General features: G+C 41.1%; 1 long non-coding RNA gene across 1 annotated transcript; it reads left to right on the top strand.

Moving 5' to 3' along the window:
* The first annotated feature begins 1400 nt into the window (after positions 1 to 1400).
* LOC307129156 lies at positions 1401 to 6985 on the top strand. Its single transcript, XR_013816853.1, has 3 exons — positions 1401 to 4119; positions 4279 to 4422; positions 5078 to 6985. It is a non-coding gene; the product is annotated as an uncharacterized lncRNA (long non-coding RNA).
* The last annotated feature ends 3543 nt before the right edge of the window (positions 6986 to 10528 follow it).

Genomic DNA, 10528 nt, shown 5'->3' with positions numbered 1-10528 from the left:
ACTCCCTGACGTAGATGCACTCCCTGATGTAGATGCTCTCCTTGACATAGATGCTCTCCCTGACGTAGATGCTCTCCTTGACATAGATGCTCTCTCTGATGTAGATGCTCTCCCTGATGTAAATGCACTCCCTGACGTAGATGCTCTCCCTGACGTAGATGCACTCCCTGACGTAGATGCTCTCCTTGACATAGATGCTCTCCCTGATGTAAATGCACTCCCTGACGTAGATGCACTCACTCGGGACTCCTTTCTACATTAAATACATACATTAAATACACTTTTGTATAAACATTGTGTAAACTTTAACTGTATAATTAACTTAAGTATCTATTATAAAATCCAATCATTTGTAGAAATATAGGCAATACTCTTTAGCAATTTAAACATGATTACATGTATTATAATAGATTATAAACAACTTTGTTTTGTTTTTGTAAATTTGGGCAACCTAAGACTGACATTTCTCACCTCCTTTTCCATGTGTATTTCTCAGCCCTTTTTGCTGCCTGCAGAAGTCCCGGCTGTCCCTAAATGAATGCTTTAAACTCCAAGCATGATAATTTAAAGTTTAATCTAACTTGAAGTTCGGCTTTGACCAACCCCACTGACATCCTGTTCCTTTTGTCTGACCAGACATCCTCCATGTGGCTATATACACGCTCAGCATAGGCGTTGCTGACAGGGACAGAAAAAACAAATGATACCACTTTGAGCAATTCAGTTGCTGCTTTCTCCTTTTCTTGTCTGGTGCCAGCTCTTCTGGAATGCTTTCAAATACATCGTTCAGTACAGTGTAGTCCTGATACAGTTGGTCTTCGTCAATGCTCAAAGCTAATTTGTCGACCAGTCGCTCAAGAGCATCCCATTCCATTGGACCACTCAGTCGCAGACAGCTAGCGTTAGACATAACTGGATCATCAAAGTTAGCCTCCAGGTATTGAACAGCCTTTTCAAAGAAGCTGTCGACCAGTGTTGCAAACTCCGTTTGGTCTCTTGCACTTAGTTTTCGGAATGCTTGCTTTGTTTTACTACCATAAAATCTGTCTGCACGACGCGAGATTAGTTGGCTGCGCAATCGGCTAATTACTCCGTGAACATCCAGTAGAGTAGCACTCTCATTTTCCAACTTCCGAATTGCGCTGTCAAATTCCTGCATTACATTGTGCATGAGCAACAGAAAACATCCAGACACTGTCACATCATCCTCATCATTGCTGTTGGCAGCATCAGCACCACTTCTGCATACAACCTTCCAGATAATGTCAGGACAATCCTTCTTTCCCAGTGACAAAAAATAAGAAGTGAGGGCAGGCCAACACTCTAGGATCCGCTGAATTGCAGGCAATAGAGATAACCAACGGGTTGGAACATGCCTCAGTATCTCTTTGTACTGTACTGAAGTAAACTCGCAAAACTCTTTCAGAGATTCTACTTTTTTGGCTGAGCATGAGAATTCACTGTAGATTTTTAGGACAATGGATTCAACATCATAACCTGCAGCGCTGAGAATTCTGTTCGCGTTTTTCAGGGTGTTGTGGATCAGGTGGCATTTGCAGTTGCCCTTTACGATGTGTGGACTGACTTCTTTCAGTTTTTTATAAACAGAATTATGCTTGCCAAAATTTACAGATGCATTGTCAGCACCATATGCGCTGATCTGGCTGACACACAAGCCATTTGTTTCTGTGATATCCAAAATTTGTTCATAGATAGCTCTGCTGGTTTCATGGGGGTCTTCATAAAATTCCAATAGCCCATATTTAACACCCTCGTCTTCGTGGAAATATTGGACTGTGTATGGATATAGTTTGGCGCTCCCCGAGTTTGATGCATCAGAGCAGACAGAAAACTACGGGGTATTTTTCAGTTCTGTAGCTGAACGCTCCTGGCTGTAAGGTGCTAGGACGTTTTGAACTAAAGCTTCGCTTTTTGTTCTTCCACATGACATTTTTGTGGCAATACTTGAGTCATGAAAGATTTTCGCACTTACTTTATTACCACAATCTGTAGATAAGTAGCTGTGGCCGTGAAGCACTCCGTGGTATACACTGCTAAGCTCCGCTACTGTTATCCTGTCTTCCTCTGGTGAACCTTTCTTTGTCATAAATGTTGCAATGGCTAGATTTTTTCGTTTGCTTAATGCAAAACTCTGGTGCTTCTTTGTTTTTGTATGATTTTCCAGCGCTGTTTTTCCTTCATACTTAACTGAAATTTTGGCAGGACACAAAACACAGGTAGCGGAGAACGGGTCTCCTTGGGTGGGCCTTACCCATTCAGAAAAGTTTTCTCTTTTCGCCCAGTCTGAGTTGTAAGTTGTAAATCGTTTTTTCTTTCACACTGGTGGTGGTGGCTCATCCGATTTTGTTGCGTTATCTTCCTCATCCGTCTCTCCCCCCATTTCACAAAACTTTTTAGTTAATATGAAGTATTTAAAAAACTAGCAAGCAACTGAACACTGTTTTATCCTGCATGTGCGTGGATGGATGCGTGCGACTGACCGACAGCACAGGCAGTTGCTAGGCGATAAGTTGAGCTTCCAATCAAATAAAAGTAAACGCCTGGCATTGGCCAATCCACTGTTTGTTTACCCGTTTACGGACACAGGATTGGATGTACGCCATGAAGAAAACACAGTACCAGTATAAGGAAACGGTTTAATTTGAAGCCAGGAAATTCTACTTTAGAAGTACATTTTCACAAAAAAAACGGGACAAATCGTGTCCCGGGAAAGAATATACATTTTCCGGGACAGTCGCTCAAAAAAGAGAACAATCCCTGGAAAACCGGGACGGGTGGCAACGCTAACTATAAGTGGTAACTAAATGCATTTTTAAATACAGAGATCGTATGTTAAAAACACATTTTAGTTCATATTTCATGGTGTCTCAAATAGCACAGTTGAATACACTTTGATGTTCCTAATATTATCTTAAGAAGTACTAAAGAAGAAATCTTTGTATATTAAGTACAAAATTAGTGCACAAAAATAGCACTTTAAACACATTATAGAAATTTACTTTTTTTCACCTGGGTTGTGATCCATTGTACCCCTATTGTTAAGTGATTCTAATTTCTTTTTGATGGTGCTTTGAAAAGCTTTTTTTAATTAGAGCAAATTTGCAATAACCCAACATGTTTGTAACATATTTTCATTCTGCATTTCTTTTTTAAGTCAAATAATTTATTTACTTCAGTTCTCAGAAATGTGTGCACCTACTAGACCTGAAGCATCTCCTTTCCATTAGTATGGATGGCCCAAATGTGAACTTCAAGTTCCTCAATAATCTCCATCAAGAACATGGTGAACTACATGGAGGTCGGCAGCTAATTTCTGTTGGGAGCTGTGGACTGCACGCGGTACACAATTCATTCAAGACTGGCTTCTCCATATGGAATATTGAGAAAATTCTTAGAGCAATGCACTTTTTTTTCACAATGTCCCTGCAAGAAGTTGTCTGGCTATCACCAGACCAAGCTCAATTTAAGATTGAACATTGGTCTGGGGAGTCTGCTCTGTATTTTCTACTGCACAAGAGGCGTGAGAAACAAGCATAAACTAAATGACTCTGTACGCAATTGGATTGTTCTTCAACCAATCAGACCACAAGAGGCGTGATCAACAGGCAACGACCCATCGCTTCTCTATCCGTCTTCGTGTTAAACCCGCCAATATTGTGCCAGGTGGATAAGCCAGTCTGTGGAAGCAGTAGAAATGAATGTACAGGTTTCCAGACTGAGTTGCAGGGCGAAATCAAATTGCCGGCAGATCAGGCTGGGTTTACCCAGTATATGCAAGAAGAGAAGATTATACAAAACTTACTGGCTCATCTCTTTTCCCGCTCCCATTCTGTGGACACAGATGGGTAGAAAATCTGCCTGTTGCAGAGAGAGCCATTGAGGTCTGGCCAAAGCTTAAACAGTATGTGGAAGCAGTCAGTAGAAAATAACTACCAAACCCTGGGACCTCTTCTTTTGATACCATCGTAGCAGCAAATAAAGATCCCCTGATCTTAGCCAAACTTCAGTTTTTCATGCCGTTATCCAGAACGTTTTGTCCATTCTTGAAGAAATGCCAGACTGATGAGCCAGTCCGGAGACTTGACAGAGTTGATTATGGTAATAATCTAATTTCTGCTTTGTTTAAATGGCTATTTTTGTTTTTGTTTTATGGTCTTTTGAAGTGGGTATACCACATTTTATAACTGTGTAGGATGGAATAACAAAGCTGGTTAACAGGATGCTATATAATTAGACATATTTGTTTTCATTTTGTAGAGTCTGGTGAGACGTTTCATCAAAAGGAACCTACTCCAAGACATCACTCCCTTTAAACTGACCAAACTTGACACTGATGAACAGAAGAACTGGGTCAGTGCAAGCCACACTGACATTGGATAGGGTGCTGACTCTGTCCTTAAGGTAATGCATTGTTCCTGTTTTATACGTATATATAAACTTTAAACTACTGCATTCATTTCTGATACATTACTAACATGATGTGTGCAATCCCTCCTTGGTAGGCTCTTCGGAGCAAATCAAGCAACAGAGTAGGTGACCTCACTGTCCTCAAATTTAGAAGGGACTGCATAATGTGCCTCTCCAGAACGGTTAAGAAATTGCAAGAAAAGAGCCCTTTGAAATACCCCACTGTCAGGCAGATAGCATGTTTACACCCCTCCATCATGAGCAGAGACCCAGAATAGTGCAAGGGAAAGATGAAGTCTCTAGTTCAAAGATTTCTGCAGGACAAGCAGTTGACAGGAGTTACAGCTGGTAGGATTATTATAGGAAAATAAAGGTTATACACAGCTCCGTATGTATAAACTGTGTTCTCAGTATAGACTTTGATCTTAAGAACATTTTGAAGATTAGTTTTTTTTAAAAATGTGCTTTCTTAGAGTATAGGCTTAAACAGTAAATGTTTCATGTTTTATATGCATTAGTCTTCCTCGTGTTCAAATTCAGATTATACAAACAAATTTACATCAGTATCCTGTACCAGATATAAATAAACAACCATCCTTTTAAATTGATGTGATTTTAAGGACTTTATTTTTGTGTTTGGTCATTGCAGGTGATGCTGTTGTGCAACAGTTTGACAGCTTTCTCTCTCTGCATGGCAAAAGTGAGCAGTTTCTCTCTTTCAAACCCATGGAGGAACGACTTGATACTTTTCTTCTTCAAACTCTCAATGCTTCTTAACCTTCGGAGTTTCCTTCAGCACTTCCTGCTGTTATCTCATGGGCAAGCTATTGTAGAGAGAGGCTTCTCTGTGAACAGGGAAGTAGAGACTTGCAACATAAAAGAAGAAACTGTTTAGGCCCAGAGACTTGTCCGCAACCAAATAAGAGCTTCTTCTGGGGGGTTCTCAAAGTGTTCCTGTGGCCAGGTTGACGAGCGAGAGACGTGGGAGGAGCGAGCGAGACCGGTGCATGATTGAACAATAAACACAAAATGAAAGTAAAAGTTGCAGCCCCTCACGGATGACTGCCGCGCACACACATAACCAAACATAAATAAAACACAACATAAAGTCCAGGCCTCACGAGAGAGGGTGCCATGCGTGGATTAAAGAGAAAAGTGTTGAAAGATGAGCTAGAAGAACTGAAAAAGAAAAGAGGGGTGTTGATGGAGGTGTGCGTCAGCCTTCATAAGGATGCTGATCAACTAGCTGAGCAGGCCAAAAACAAATATACCACACTCATGACTCAAATGGTCACAAAATCAAATACTCTAAGGAGGAGATACAAGGAAAGTGCAATGAATTGAAAAATGTTGAGTCAGAGTTGGAACTAAAAATGACAGAATTAAGGCACCATTAATTCTCTTATTTAAACAGTTAATAACTGCTATTTCTATAGAACTTGAGTTTTGATTGTATGTTGCATAAGCATATTGAAGAGCTGTTTTTCTGATGAAGTGTTTAAAATGATTCTCTTCTTGAAGTCCAAGGTGGCAGTCAGCTTACATTTGGTTATAATTACACACTTTTTTGTACTTTTTTAATGTTCAGGAACTTTCGGGGTGGGACTTGGGCGCTGAACATGCTGATTGGTTGAGCTCACACAGCATTTTATTTCAAACTAAATGTCTGTTGCGGTGCGTGCAGTAAGAGTTGTTTATTATTCGAATCAACAATGGAATAAAAAAAAAATACGGCCGATGGACCGACAACGAGGTTCAGGCTTTATTAAGTGTATTTGCGGATGACGAAATCCAGTGGGCTCTGGAAAGTCGCGCACAGTCCTATGTCACCGGACTAATATTCACAGTACTTTAGACCGCGATGGAAACGCAGACAGCAACAGGTCAGAGCGGAAAAAGAGTTCCTGGGACAAATTGTTCTGGGTAATTTTGGTGGAAATGGGGCTAAAATCTCTTGCAGCAAAAGTTAAAGGTCCCGTTTTTCCTGTTTTTTTTTTAAGCTTTGATTGTGTTTACAGTGTGCAATATAACATGTGTTCATGTTTCGCGTGTAAAAAAACACAGTATTTTTCACACAATGTACTGATCTCTATACCGCTATTTTCACTGTCCTAAAAACGGCTTGAGGATTTCCTTGTTCTCTGAAGTCCCTCCTTCAGAAATACGTAACGAGTTCTGATTGTGTGGTTCCCTTGTTGTGATTCGTTGCCCGGAAAGGTCACGCCTCTTACCATAACGGGGAGAAGCATGTGCTCAAAGTACAGCGTCCCTGAAGGCCAAACAAAGGTGATTTGACTCCGGGAAGAAAATACAAGGCTTCTGGATGACATGGCGACAAACACACTACAGATGCAACCGAACGCAACACTTCCTCTTCTCCACGTGGGAGAGCAACAAGACCACGCCCCCTTTTTCGCGTATTCTTGTGGGCGGAGTTTAGTCAATAAACTGTTCTACTGACGTCATTAAAGCAGGATGTACAGGGATGTAGTCCAAACCGGCCGTTCGCTGTAGGCTTTGAAAGGGAACTTCTGTTAAATAAAATATCTCGATAGGCATTGAACTTTGAGCTTTATAATTTTACAGGTATTATTTATGCTCTAACAGCAACATTACACACTAACTAAAGTTTGAAAAATGGGATCACGAAGAACAGGACCTTTAATATACTAAATAGTCTCTTAGGATATTTATTTAAAATACTACCATCTCCTTAATTAAATAAACACTCGGACACACGGTTTCAGGTTCAACTCTGTGATCTCACTTCTTTACGGAAGATTTTTTACACTCCCCTATCTTTTTAGACAACAGCCCCCTCTAGTGACAGAAGCTTGAAACAACCCCAGTAAACCTGATACATGACAAACATCTATATTCATTCCCAGAATTTTGCCCATGTAGTCTGCAATTTTCTTCCAAAACAACTGAATTCTGTGACAAGACCAGATACAATTTTCTTTTTTGCATTTTGAGCTGTAGGGGGAAAGTTTTGGAACCATTTTATTTCTTATATAGGGGGTATGTATCTGACGTATTACTTGAATAGCATGTGCTCTGTTACACACTGATATTCTCTTAGCATGATCCCAGACTGAATCCCAATCCTCACTCGAGGTCTTTACAGCACATCTGTTTAGCTGGGCATTTACTGAAAGGGGCACTATGCTATGTCCAAACTGATTACACTTTATACAATTATATATATATAATTTATTCTGTTAGCCCCGGAGGTTCAGCAATATTTGTCTGCAAGGGGACTGTTAAAACACACAACTACCTGACAAATATTTTATAATGACTCTGGTGTGCAAGATCCGTTTAGATCTGCTCTGACAGACAACAGTGTTGATTTAGTCAAATATATAAGCCTTTGTGCTTTGTTCTTATAAGCTTTCTCTGCTTTTATTGTTATTCTTATTTCTTATACATTCCATACACTTTATTAATGAAACAAAACCACATAATTATACTAGACATGTGTGAAATGTAATGTGGGAAAAATAAATACTCTGAACCCCAAGTGGATTTACACAAACTGAGAAAGTCAAAAATCATTAGGTTGTGCCCCGCTCTCCCCTGTTTGTTTTCTTTTCATGTATTTGTAAAGCACTTTGAATTATCATTGAGTATGAAATGTGCTATATAAATAAACTTGCCAAAATCCTTTTCCCACATCTGTTGAAGATTTTCTTGGAAGGTCAAACTCAATGTAACTTAAATATGAGATTTTTTCATTATCAGTATATAAAGTGGTCTTTTTGCCAATAAAGTCTGCAAATACCTGAAGAAATTATGTCTAAGATTTAATTTAGCAGACAACTGTTCAAAAGACAGAGGTGAGGAACCCTCAAATATATCTTTCAGCCTCACAATACCTAAAGAATTGCTGCATGTGCCAGCCAGTAGAGGAACACAAGCACCTCGATGTCCCTTTCCCATCCATGAACAGATTCCAGTCTGACTGCAGGAATATGTGATAGTTTATTAGAACGATACATTTGAATAAAGCTTTGTTTCATGTGTTGTTGACTGTCATGACCATGGGCTGATCTGTCCGTTCTTTCCCTGTTCTTTCCCTGTCTTTGTCGTGTGTTTGTTTATTGGGAGCACATGGGTTTGATTTGATGGTTAACCATGTGCTTTGCTTGTGACGTCTAGTCCCGCCCCCTTGTTATTCCATTCATTATATTGTTATTGTTTAACTCCTTCCACCTGTATCAATTAAGATCCTTTAGTCTACAATTTAATCCCCTCCCGTGTGCTGTCTTGTGCCAGATCGTTGTTTGTTCTTTGTGCAAACGATTGCTCCAGCCTCGTTGTGTTGCGTTCTGTTTCAGCCCTTTGTCTTGGGTTCGGCTGTGTTGTGTTGGTAGTGATGGCAAAATGAGGCTTCCTGAACCACTGAGGCCCTGTCCCAAATGGCACCTTAAACCCTTGCGGTCTTCCTCTAAGTCCACAAGACCGAAAGTGCACATGAAGTGTGCCATTTGGGACAGGGCCTGAGACCTCACAGCCCAGTGCTTCACCAAAAGGTTCATTACCCGAAGCTTCATTCATCATTGCTCACTAGTGACACCTAGCTACCGTGCAAAGAAATAGCAGACAACTCCATTAATCCTGAGCCAATGACCTGAGCAGACATTTGTCCATTGCCTGGGTATAAAATAAAATATGTATCTTTCTCTGTCTGACTTTACTTGCACAAAGACAACTGTCAGACACACTGTTAATTAATTATTTATTTATAGTGTGATCAACCGTGCTATTCAGGAGATTCCAAAGGACACCTAATAACAGAGGAAAATCTAATCTAATAGTAATAATGTAGTAGGCTATACTGTAGTATAATAGCATTAAGTAATAATATATAGCCCTAACACATATGAACCACAACGACAATGACACAACTCTATAACTCTCTGACACTCACACTTCTACTACTCCTGACACTTCTCTGAAACGGCACAACAACCACAAGGTGGCGCGAGTTTCGGACCCAACGCGACACTCAGACCGATCCGATGACGTGTTCCACACAAACCGAGGCCTCGTTTGTCATTGGTCACGTGATTTCTCCGTTAACAACACAAGCCACGAATCGAGGCTTCATCTGGCACGCCCATTTATTCTCGACAAAAGCTCTGACGCCTCGGTTCAAATGTCACATCACTACGTGTTGGAATATTTGCCAGTTTTGTTTTCATTTTTTAGTTTTTGTTTTCTCTTCTTCCCCTTCTTATTTCTCCATTCGATTCCCCACTGCATTGCGTTGTATTCATCTCCAGAGAACGCTACTCTGGATGTTCTTCAGAAATAATTCCTGTCTGGACTATTGGCTGCCTTCTCTGTTGCATTTTGAATGCTGAATAAACTTATTGTTTGGTGCGTGCAGACTGAGTCTGTGTCCTGATCTGACAGAATGATCTGGCCAATTATGGATTCAGCGGGCCCAGATCCCCTCCGATCAGCAGTCACTCAGCAGGGCATCCTCTTGGGTCAGCATGCCTGCCAGCTAACAACCACATCTCAGGAGGTCGAGTTCCTAACTTCTCAGTTGTCTGAGCTGAGTGCCCAGCTGCAGGAGCTTCGCAGAGAGACTTCAGCTAGCAGAGCAGATGCCACTGCCGGCCTGTCTTCTCTCCATCAAGAGCAAGTACTCATGTTAACAACCATGTGATGGTAACCCTAACTCCTGTCAAGCGTTTCTGTCTCAATGCTCTCTGGTTTTTGCCCTGCAGCCTAGTCGATATGCCGTGGAACATACCAACCCTGTCTGCATTATGTCTTAACCCTGCTGACAGGAAGGGCCTGTGACTGGGGTACATCAGTGCCCCTTGAGCCCCTTTTTGCGCTTCCTTTGAGGAGTTCCTTCAAGAGATGGTCAAGCTATTCGACCGTACTGCTCGGGGTGAGGAGGCACGTTGATTCAGTGACAGTATGGTATCAAATTCAAGCAGCCTCCTGTGACTGGAATGAGGGGTCGTGCAGAGCTACACTCTGTGCTGGGATGAGATCGCCACCCATGAGCTCCCATACGGCTTCGATGATCTTGTTGACTTGGCTCTCTGTATGGAAAGCTGTCTTCGCCTCAGGCACC

This window comes from Gobio gobio (assembly GCF_949357685.1).
Source record: "Gobio gobio genome assembly, chromosome: 7".
In the NCBI taxonomy this organism is placed as follows: domain Eukaryota; kingdom Metazoa; phylum Chordata; class Actinopteri; order Cypriniformes; family Gobionidae; genus Gobio; species Gobio gobio.
Note: the sequence above shows the minus strand (reverse complement) of the source record. Positions and strands in the feature narration are given on the sequence as shown.